This window comes from Teleopsis dalmanni, chromosome 1 (genome assembly GCF_002237135.1).
Source record: "Teleopsis dalmanni isolate 2A chromosome 1, ASM223713v2, whole genome shotgun sequence".
Classification (NCBI taxonomy): domain Eukaryota; kingdom Metazoa; phylum Arthropoda; class Insecta; order Diptera; family Diopsidae; genus Teleopsis; species Teleopsis dalmanni.
In genome coordinates, this window is record NC_051846.1 from 232,406,158 (window position 1) to 232,416,283 (window position 10,126).

General features: G+C 30.3%; 1 non-coding gene across 1 annotated transcript; it reads left to right on the forward strand.

The window, feature by feature from the left end:
- Window positions 1–3,731: 3,731 nt before the first annotated feature.
- LOC119673584 lies at window positions 3,732–3,851 on the forward strand. The gene has a single exon (XR_005252102.1). It is a non-coding gene; the product is annotated as a U5 spliceosomal RNA (small nuclear RNA).
- Window positions 3,852–10,126: the final 6,275 nt, after the last annotated feature.

The window sequence follows — 10,126 nt, forward strand, 5'->3', positions numbered from 1 at the left end:
GCCGCACTTTGGAACAAACGAATGTGCCTATTATTAAATCACGATTAATATGAGTATAAAACTGGGCTGCATAACATAGGAATGAATCTGGGGTTTGTTGCCTTAATGGATAGCAATGTCTTGTCTTTTGTCTGAACTGCATATAAACGCAGTTTTGTTAATTTAAACCCGATTATGAAAATATTAGTTTTAAAACTAACATGTGCGCTTGATGATGCGAATTATTTTTGGAACTTCTACGGAGTTTTGCAGAATGTCTAAATCTTGCCAGGCCTGGGTATTTATTAAGAAAGTGTTTAATTGTTACTTTTTCCACGTCTTCCTTGAAGCTTCTGTATTTCTGGTTGAAAGGGCTATCCAGTTTTTATGGCATGGGCAACCTTACGTAGACATTTTTCGATGTAGGAGAAATTAAAAAAGAGTATAAGAAAAAAAAAATTATAGCTCTTGTCAAAATAAAAACAACTTCATAAATAAAGTTTAAAGAAAAGAATCCGGTACATGTTTAACTATATTCGCTTTTTCTAACTAAATTAATATGTTCGGATAGTAAATATAGTTTCATTTAAAGATATTCTTGAGTGCGGTGTGTCCTAAACTTAACTTCTTCAGCTAACATTAAACTGTGAATTTTTAAACATTTTAATGTTACGATGTTGAATAACCCAGATTTTTCCCCCATTAGTGTCATTGTCTCATCTTGTGGAATATCAGCCAAGGTAATTAGTAACATCGCAGTGAAAGTGTTTGAATTTTTCAGGCAAATGTCAACATGCGTTAAAAATTTAACGAGTTAAGAAACTGCCACATTTGTGGAATTTATAAAACTTTAAAAATGGCACACAGTTGCCACATAAACGCAACTGCAATACGAGTAGTACTTGTGTCTGCATGTGTGCTATCAACCATCTAAGCTAATTGTGGGTCTAAGACTATCTACAGTTTGCATGTGCCTTAATGACACAGATAAGCGTCAGCCAACAAATGCACTTTTCATGCTCAAGAAGAAAACTTCAATAAAATGCAGTAGAGAATGAATAAAAAATTTAAATGCAATAAAAAGCTCTGCACCAATTTGAACCCCTACGCAGATGGTTATCGTGGCGCTGCAGTTGGTGAGGATGAACAGCACATCTCCCCAGTGTCAATTCGGTAGCACTGCTTATTAACAAGTTTCCAACTGATGTTTCGTGGAGTTTTTCTAGATTTTTCTTGCAAGTGCTGTTTAGTAGCACTTCGCCCGCAATGAATTCAACACAAAAGCGTTGAAAGCAACGAAAAGAAAAGAAATTTAGGTTAAGACGTTATCGTTTATTTAGCTCGAGTCACTAAGTTTTCTGTTCTGGCAATGCTTGAAGTGCAAATAAATTTGTATTATTTAAAATGGCGTTTTTTGTTGTTTGGAATTTCTGACTAAAGCAATACACGACTCTTCCGTACCTTGTGTTCGAGCACTTGAGCCACTTTTAAAGGATTTTTTTCGCTGCTACTACTACTGCTGCCGATGAGGAGGCACGTTCCTGTAAATCTTTGCACTTGTGACTTTTGCTTTCTCTATTATTTTTAAGATTTTCTAGATTTTAATGTTTGCTGTGTTTTTGAGCTGTTGGATGCTGTTGGATGCTGCTTTGATTGCTTTTCTTAGTTAAAAATGGCTTCTCCGCTCTAAGCTTTTTGTGTGCTATTGTGTAAATCATTTCTAGTCCTTGCAAGGGAGTTTGCCTAATGTTTGCTATTTGCTGTTTTCTTTTTGGTTTCTTATTGTTGCTGTTGCTGTTTTTGTTTTTGTTTTTGTTTCTGTTTTTCTTTTGGCTAACAGAGATCGAAGCTATAAAAGTAATTAAGATAACGACTTTCTAAAGCTCTTGCCTTGGTTGCATCTCAGCATGTGTGGGAGTAGGTGCTGTTGTTTGTGTTTCCATATACACAATGTATCTAACGCTTCGTACTTCAGGCGAGTTATTGCTTTTGAGCTTGTGTGTGTGTGTGTTTGTGTGTTTGTATTTGAAAATTGTGTGGAAATCCTTAGAAATCCTTTCGTATCCATTGGTTTGGTTTCATTTCATTTTGTTTACTGTTTGCCGTTTACTGTAAATGATTGCAACGTCTTGAATCAATATTTTTTTTTTGCTTCAGGGTAACAAAGTACTAAGCTTTCCATAGACGCCCGGCAGTAAATCATTTTTTTGGTTCAAATTTTTGCTATACGAAGTTAAAATACGTTTGTGTTTCACTTACTCTGCCTTTTCAGTGGATATTAAGCCATTAGCGTTGATGATATAATCTTTAGGGCCAAAGTTTATGCGAGCATGTGAGTTGTTGTGGGTGTTTAATTAACAAAATTAAAAAGTTTGAAATTTCAGTAATTTTTTCTACTAATTGCATGTCTGCTTAGATACATGGAATCGCAATAATTGGAAAAAATATACCCGAAAGCATAAACATTAAAGCGTAAAATGGTTTATGGAAAACGTTAGATAAATGTACTCAGAGGAGAATTTAATTCGAAGAGAATGTTTCATAAAATTTAATTTAAAAGGGCTTAAGGTCGGTTCTTTAACAACTCAAAATATTGATAAGTAATGTATCAAAAAAACTATTCTAGTAGTTAAATTAATTTTAAAATTGGATTGCATTTTATTTATTTCAATATAAACATAAATAAGAATCTCAGAATGGTTACAGGCTTCTCGGGGAGGTATGTAGACCTGAAGTCAATTAATGTTTAGTCTGATGAAGCGATAAACATTAATCCAGTCAAGGCGTAAAGACGGGTTTTGAAGATACCTCACAATTAAAAGAGAGTAAAAGTGCTCAAGTGCACCGGCTCAAATAGCTTCAACAGAATAATAAATAAGAAATAAATACATAATGAAAAAGATATGAAATGTAAAAGTGAAGGAAAGTGAAAGAGACAATTATAATTCTCATTAAACAATACATAATAATCTATGTAGCTAATATATGAGGAAGTTGTAATTCTCATTTATTTTTTTCAACAATGTCAATATGAGCTCAAATAAAATAAATCGTCTGTGAATGTTTTGATAATCTCATTGACATGAATCTAGGTTTAACTTGTGATTGGAATACTTTTAGTTCAATGATATAATAATACTTACTAACTTAAGATATTGTATTTCCCATCAAAATTAGGTAATTTAAAATGTGTGAATATGTTTTAAATTAAAATAATTTATTTTAAATCTTTTCTACTTTGTTTTGGTTTGTGAAAATACATTTTTAAATTGCTCTAAATATAGGATTAGGTGTAAATTTGAACGAATTATCGGCCTTTTATGAATGCTGTATTCTTGAAATATTAAAAACTATCCATAGTGATTTTGTTCAAATTAAAAATTTATTTAAATAGAACTCAAACTGAGTCTGTTATATACAATATATTACAATAATTTTATTTGAAAATGAGAATAAAGTAATAGTATATAATTATAATTTGCCTGCATAAAGTATTAACAGAGTAAAATAATATTAATAAATAATATTAAATAATTATAAATATTTATAATTGTTCTTATGAAGTACCGCATAATCAGCTCAAATAACCGAACAATGCAAGTAGCATTATCAAATGATCAAAAGTACGGTAGGTATACCGTGCAGTTTGCTTAAAAGGTGGTTGAAAATTTCATACGCTACTGAAGACGAATATAATTCTCATCAACTTGTCAGTTGCGTTTGTTTAAAAATACTATGAAATGTGTCCGTAGTTACTCTGGTTTCTCTTCAGTTGTCGAATAAATCTTTCGCCTTTTACTAAAGATTTCCGTGGAGAGGAGCAATTTAATGAGTCTAAATGAAATTTTTTGTGGTGCCTGGTCGAAAGATCGGGCCTTAATAAATACATTCACTATTATAAGATAAGAATAATTGCATAAGTGAAGAGTTAGGTAGAATTCTTATTGTTTGGATACGTTTACGGCTAAGTTCAAAATGTTTGTAATTGTGTATATGAATTCGAAATTCTTACTGCGTAGTGGAAATAAAAGGGTAAAGAAGATTTAATTGATCTGACCTCTTACGAGTCTTTAAATGATTTTCATATTACACATTCTGTTTGTTTATGAAATTATATCGCCAATACACCTTTTCTTTTGTCTTCATTTCTGTAGAGTATTAATATTTTGTTTAAGGTGGTATAGGGTTAAGATTTGTGTGGTAGAATAATATCATAAATGATGTTATCTCTAGTTTATTTAGCTTTAATAAACAGGATTTTGAAGTTGACAACACGGTTGCCACTTGAAAATGTTTTTCTGTACCAAAATTGGTTTAAAAAGGTACCAATTCTGTAAAAAAAGGTCCAAAATTTTTTTGGACCTTTTTATTTTTTCATTCTGTGTTTTTCATAGTGTTATAAATGAACAAAATATAAAATAGTGCAAAGTTGCATTTATAAAAAAAATTAATTGGAAATATCCACAATAAAGTTGGGTCGTCAAAAATGTACCATCTTTTGAAAATGAGTACCAAACGAAAAAAAAAGTACCAATTTTGGTACTAAAGTACCATAAGTGGCAACCGTGGTTGATAAATCTGGGGCGAAACACTCGAGATTAATTTATAAGACTCTAAATGTTTAGTCAGAGTAGCAAGATTACCCTGAAGTTAACACCTTTTCTATATGAATTGACAGATAAACTGTGATTTGATTCAATCTATGTATAAGTGAAAAATATAAATGTCTACTAATACGACTAAAAATATGTTCGATTACTCTAAAAATGCTCGATTGGACAACAACATTTGACAGATAGAAAGTAAACCTAGATTGGAACCAGATTTACCAATTAAAAACAACAGTAATGAAATCCAATGTTTATAAATTTAATAAATATAATAAAATATGTTAATAATATTTAAATAGTATATTTTACAAATTAATGTACATTGATAGTGTGCAAAGTATTACCTAATTACTATAAAAAATTATGTTCATCTACTGTATGAAAATGTTCATCGGTGCATACTAGGTACCTTCCGTTATCTTATTGGAAGACTTCCAATATATATATTTGACCATTATTATATTATTAAAAATTTGGAGAATGTTTTTAATTTTTAATGAAAAAATTCAATAAGAATTTCTTAACAAAAGGGATAGCCTATATTGCTTAACAAATCGAAAAAGTAAATTAAATAAATCATTGAAATTTTATTGAAAGCAATTCCGAATCATTATTTTCGGATAAATATCATAATATTTTTATGTTTCAGGTATTAAAATCTACCATAAATGTATGTAACTGACCTCACTAACAACAACATTTTGAATTGAATTTAAATTCTATGAAAAGTCAAGGAAAATTCAAAAGTATTTGTTCTGCTTTATGCCTCATGAATTTTCATTTACTCACAACATTTACTGTCACTGCCGCTGCCATCGACTGCCATTTCCATAATTTTGTAGACGCAGTAAACTGTGAATTTTGATATCCTGAATGTGCTCAAAGTTAGTAAAAGGCATCAGACTGTATGACATTTAAAAGATAATGAAATTATCAAAAAAGGAAACAATAAACTGAATATTTTATTTCATTTTTTTTATATGTAAACCAATTTCCTTTATGAACCAAATTATTCATAATATGAGCAGGAATAAGTTTAATCCTTCTGACAAAAAACGATTATTTTATTAAAATATAATGGTTTTATAAAATTTTAATTGAATATAAGAGAATTAATTAAAAACATTGTATTACGGAAATTATTTTAGTTATTTATATTTTTTATTTATATTGTAAGTTATTAAGAATAAATGATACTCCCTTTAAGCCATAGTAACAGTTAGGCAAGTAGCTTTGTTTATTAAGAAACTGATAATGTTTATGGTAAATAGGTCTGTTCACATAACACATGATCTCAAAAGGGTCGGTAAATTAATTGTTTAAGTTGTTAGTGCCATATTGACAACATATGAGCTATTAATCGTCTAAAACAACTTATTGTATTTTTTACATTTTTCCACTATTCGCTGGAGAGATATAGAGAAGGTATTTGATGGTTTCTTCTTCCACTGTGACCAGTGATGAAATCTGTTATGATTACAATTTTAAATTTTCACACGGAATTTATGAGTCTTTTTGAGGTTTTATATTGTGGGAGATGATTATTGCTTGCAAATGTATCGATCTTTGATTTCATCGTTCGTTCTTTTGAAAAATAAGTATTTTTGTACACTGTCAGGTCGCTAAATGCACAAAAATGTACAGTTTTCAGAAATAATTGGGTAGTAGTACGTTTCTATGCTAGTTAGACTGCAATAGAATTTCCATGGATATTGATGAACTCAACCAACCAATTTATTTTCCAGTGAAACCTATTAAAGTGATGAGTCAACTTATTCTGATATTTGTGGCATTTGAACACTGAATATACATTAGAAGTATATATTGCATTATTTTTTCGAAACTTCTTTTAATTTAAAATAATAGATGGCTTATGAAAACTTTTTCGTTATTAAAGTCTTTCGCGATGTCTAAATAATTTAAGTGTTTTGTTCTCGGGCTTGTGTTAAAATGATATTTTGTCTAACTTCTTTCTTATTTGATCAGTTTTTATAACATTTCAGTTTGTTTGCTATATATCACGACATTTCCAAATTGATGACTTAAATTATAAGTTTTTTTTTGATATATAATGATGTGTTACTCTTGAATCCTAGTTCCAGTTTTCATTTCTTGTTTACAAATAATTGATCGATTAAGCTAATAATAAAGACTTTCCCTTCTCAAACTTATTTTTAAAATATTAGTTCAACATTATATAGAAATATTCAAACGAGGTTTATGATTTATTCACTTATTTACTTATTACATTATTACTTATATTACTTATTACATATTACATATTTATGTTATTGAGGGATAACAGTAAGTCTTAGACTTGATCCTCAAACTAGACTGTATTTAGTTTCATTATTTCTTAACTTAGTATTTTTCCAAATGTCTTTAGTAATTTCAAGACGGTCAAGATGGTAAGTCTTAGACTTGGTCCTCAAACTAGACTGTATTTAGTTTCATCATTTCTTAACTTAGTATTCTTCCAAATGTGTTTAGTTATGTCAAGATGGCCATTAGCACTTTGCTATTCGTCTTTTCATATGTTTAGCACAAGGTACATTGTCTGGAAATTCTAATTTCTTGTCTTCAACTATCCTTACCATCCTTAGCAATTGGTATATTTATTTGTAGTAAATACGTTTTCGCTTACGTTATGTGGTGTCTCAGTTCTGCTTGTTGTGATGATTTATTTATGTGTACAAATTCTCACGTTATTTTGTTGTATATTTCTATAAAATTATTAAAACTGTTTTCAATTGTTCAGTTGTGGTACTATGTTTGTCCATATTTTAAAAAGGAAGTCCATAATGCATATTGCACAACTTTTCCGAACTTCAATTGTATGCACATATATAGATATCTTTCATATCTAAAAACTGTTGTGTCCTTATCGCTGTTTCATACTTGACTACTTCGTATTTGAAAATTAATTCGGATGTGTTGTTTTATATATCATATTGCAACAAATTTTTGTTTACTAAACTAACAACATATGAGATTTAGATTTTGTGAAAAAGCGACTAAGTGGTGCTGTGCTCTTTGTGAAATCGGACAGACGTAATACAAAACTTAGAGCTACTGCGGAAATTGCCAGCAGACAAAACGTACTGCAGACATATAAATAAATTTTATTAAGTTTCAAATATTTTGCAAAAAATAAATAAAAAAATAATTGAAAAATAAAATCAAAAAAGGATAACAAAGAAATTTTCGAAAGCAAGTGCCACTTCATTCATTAAAAACAACCAATGGAGAAGTCAGCAGAACGGGCACATTATTTTATTCGTACTCGTTCGTATCTCAACAAAAGCAGCTAATATTGCAAATGAAATGAATGCTCGAGGCTTCCAATTGTGTCAGTGCTGTATGCAGAATAAAAGCCACAACTCCAATAGTCTGACTCCTGCTAGTAAGCAGATTTCAGGACACAAAAAAAGAGAACTTCAGAGTTGGAAAAAATTGGAAAAAATATATGCTGCCTACTTTATCAAATCAGAAATGAAAATAAAAGAAAGAAAGTAAATGGCGGAAAATCGATAAGGACTTATTGAAAGCGCAGTTACATTATCCTTAGCAAGGATGACAGCTTAATGCTGCTACTTCTCTTGTTGTAGTCGTTGTTGCTGTTGTTGTTGTTGTCTGAATTTGCATTGCGTGCAACATGCTTCCAATTGAAAATGAAATTCTATCTCATCGCTACTGGCACAATTGCGGTTTACAGTAGATTCGGATTTTTCACTTTTTCACTTTTTCTATGGCATCACTGTCTTCTTCTCTGATATCCACAAAAAGTACACTAATTAAAAAAGCATATCACTGCAGGGAATTGTACCTAAAAAAACGTCTTTACGGTTGTTATTTTGCGAATATTGTGCATTTTAATTAGCACGCATTTGCAAGGATAACAAAGCAAGTCAGATATTCTGTAATTCCCTTAACAAGGTATGATTATTTTTCAACTCTCTACATTTTGTATTTTTTCACTTAATCTGCTTAGGTAGTTTTAAGATAATATTATTTCATAATGCAGATTATTTCATGTTCTTTCATGTTTTTGAAAGATTTTGAATAAGAATATTAAGATTTCTTTTACATAATTGGTAATAAAAGCCTTATTTATAAAATGCTAAAATAAGAAGTTGTATTCCAATTATTCATCTATTCTTAAGATAAAAAAGACATAAGTGTCATATAATATCCTAAATCGGTCTATTTTATTTTATTATTCTTACAAAAATGTGCAAATTTTTGATTTGAGAAATAAACACATTCATTAACACTCATTATCGAATAAAGTAGAGTACACCCAACTTTATCAAAATAAATTCATAAGATAGCGGTCAACCTGCTGGTCGCCCGAAAATTACCTTTAGATAAATCACAATATAACAATATGAATATATATATATATATAATAAAACTGAGAAAAAATTCAATGGGTTATAATCCTTAGAAGTAGTTGAGAGGTGTCTCTATATTAACAGTATATGTTCCTGATGGAATATGGCATATGAAAGGAATATATATGTTATGTATATATATAAGTAGGTCGATGATTTACTTAGTGGTGCAATTGCTAGAGTTGGTGCTGATTGAAGCTAACAATCTAATGTATCATATAACAATCTGTATTTTTACATATAAATGTCCTTCTCATCTTGTTTGTACATCTGTTTTGCTTCAAAGTTTCATTCTTTAAAATAAAGTTTGGGACAATTACATTTAGGAAATACGCATCTCTCATGTGAGTTAATCCTGATGAAATGAAGTTGTATTGGTATTAGCTAGCTATTGGATAGTATTGTAAATACATTCACATTCACTGAAGGCATTAGTATAATCGGAGTATATAGAATTATTTCATACATAACCAGAGGCTATCCCAAAAGGGTACCCACGAAGCACTGCAAAACATTGACAAAAAAAAAGGAGTTTAGTATACCGCCACTGGCCACAATGTGTGGTGGTTGCAGGTGGCAGAACCATAGATAAACTTCATGTACCTCCAAATTAGCGATTTCGCACGTTTGCCTAACCACATCTTCCGCAAGAAACCAGTATAGAAGAATAGAACTAAATCCCATGCCGCCGAATTTAGTAATTTATAGGTCGTCATCTCACCGATGAGCAGTCTAATAAACTATTAAAGAAGTATTTTCCTAAAAACCTATATCTTCTGGACGCTAAAGCCATGCATTCCCAGAGAAAATGTTTTATGGTTTCTCTCTCCTGCGAGTTTCAACAACTTCTGCAGTGAGGGTTACGGAGACACAATGTTGTAAACGAATACATTTTGTTATTTGTAAATTTAGTGACCAGAAATTTGTAATGCGTAATCTGTATTCGAGATATTTTGTGACAACTGGAACTTTATATAGAATAATACAGACGTTATGGATGAGACGGAAAGATGACAAATTATCAGAATGTCCAAAGTATTGTGTCCATATTATCGAGATTATATGACAATTAAAAAAATAACAAGTGGTTATTGTCTACGATTTCGATGGTGTTAGATGAATAGAAGGGATCTTATTTGATTT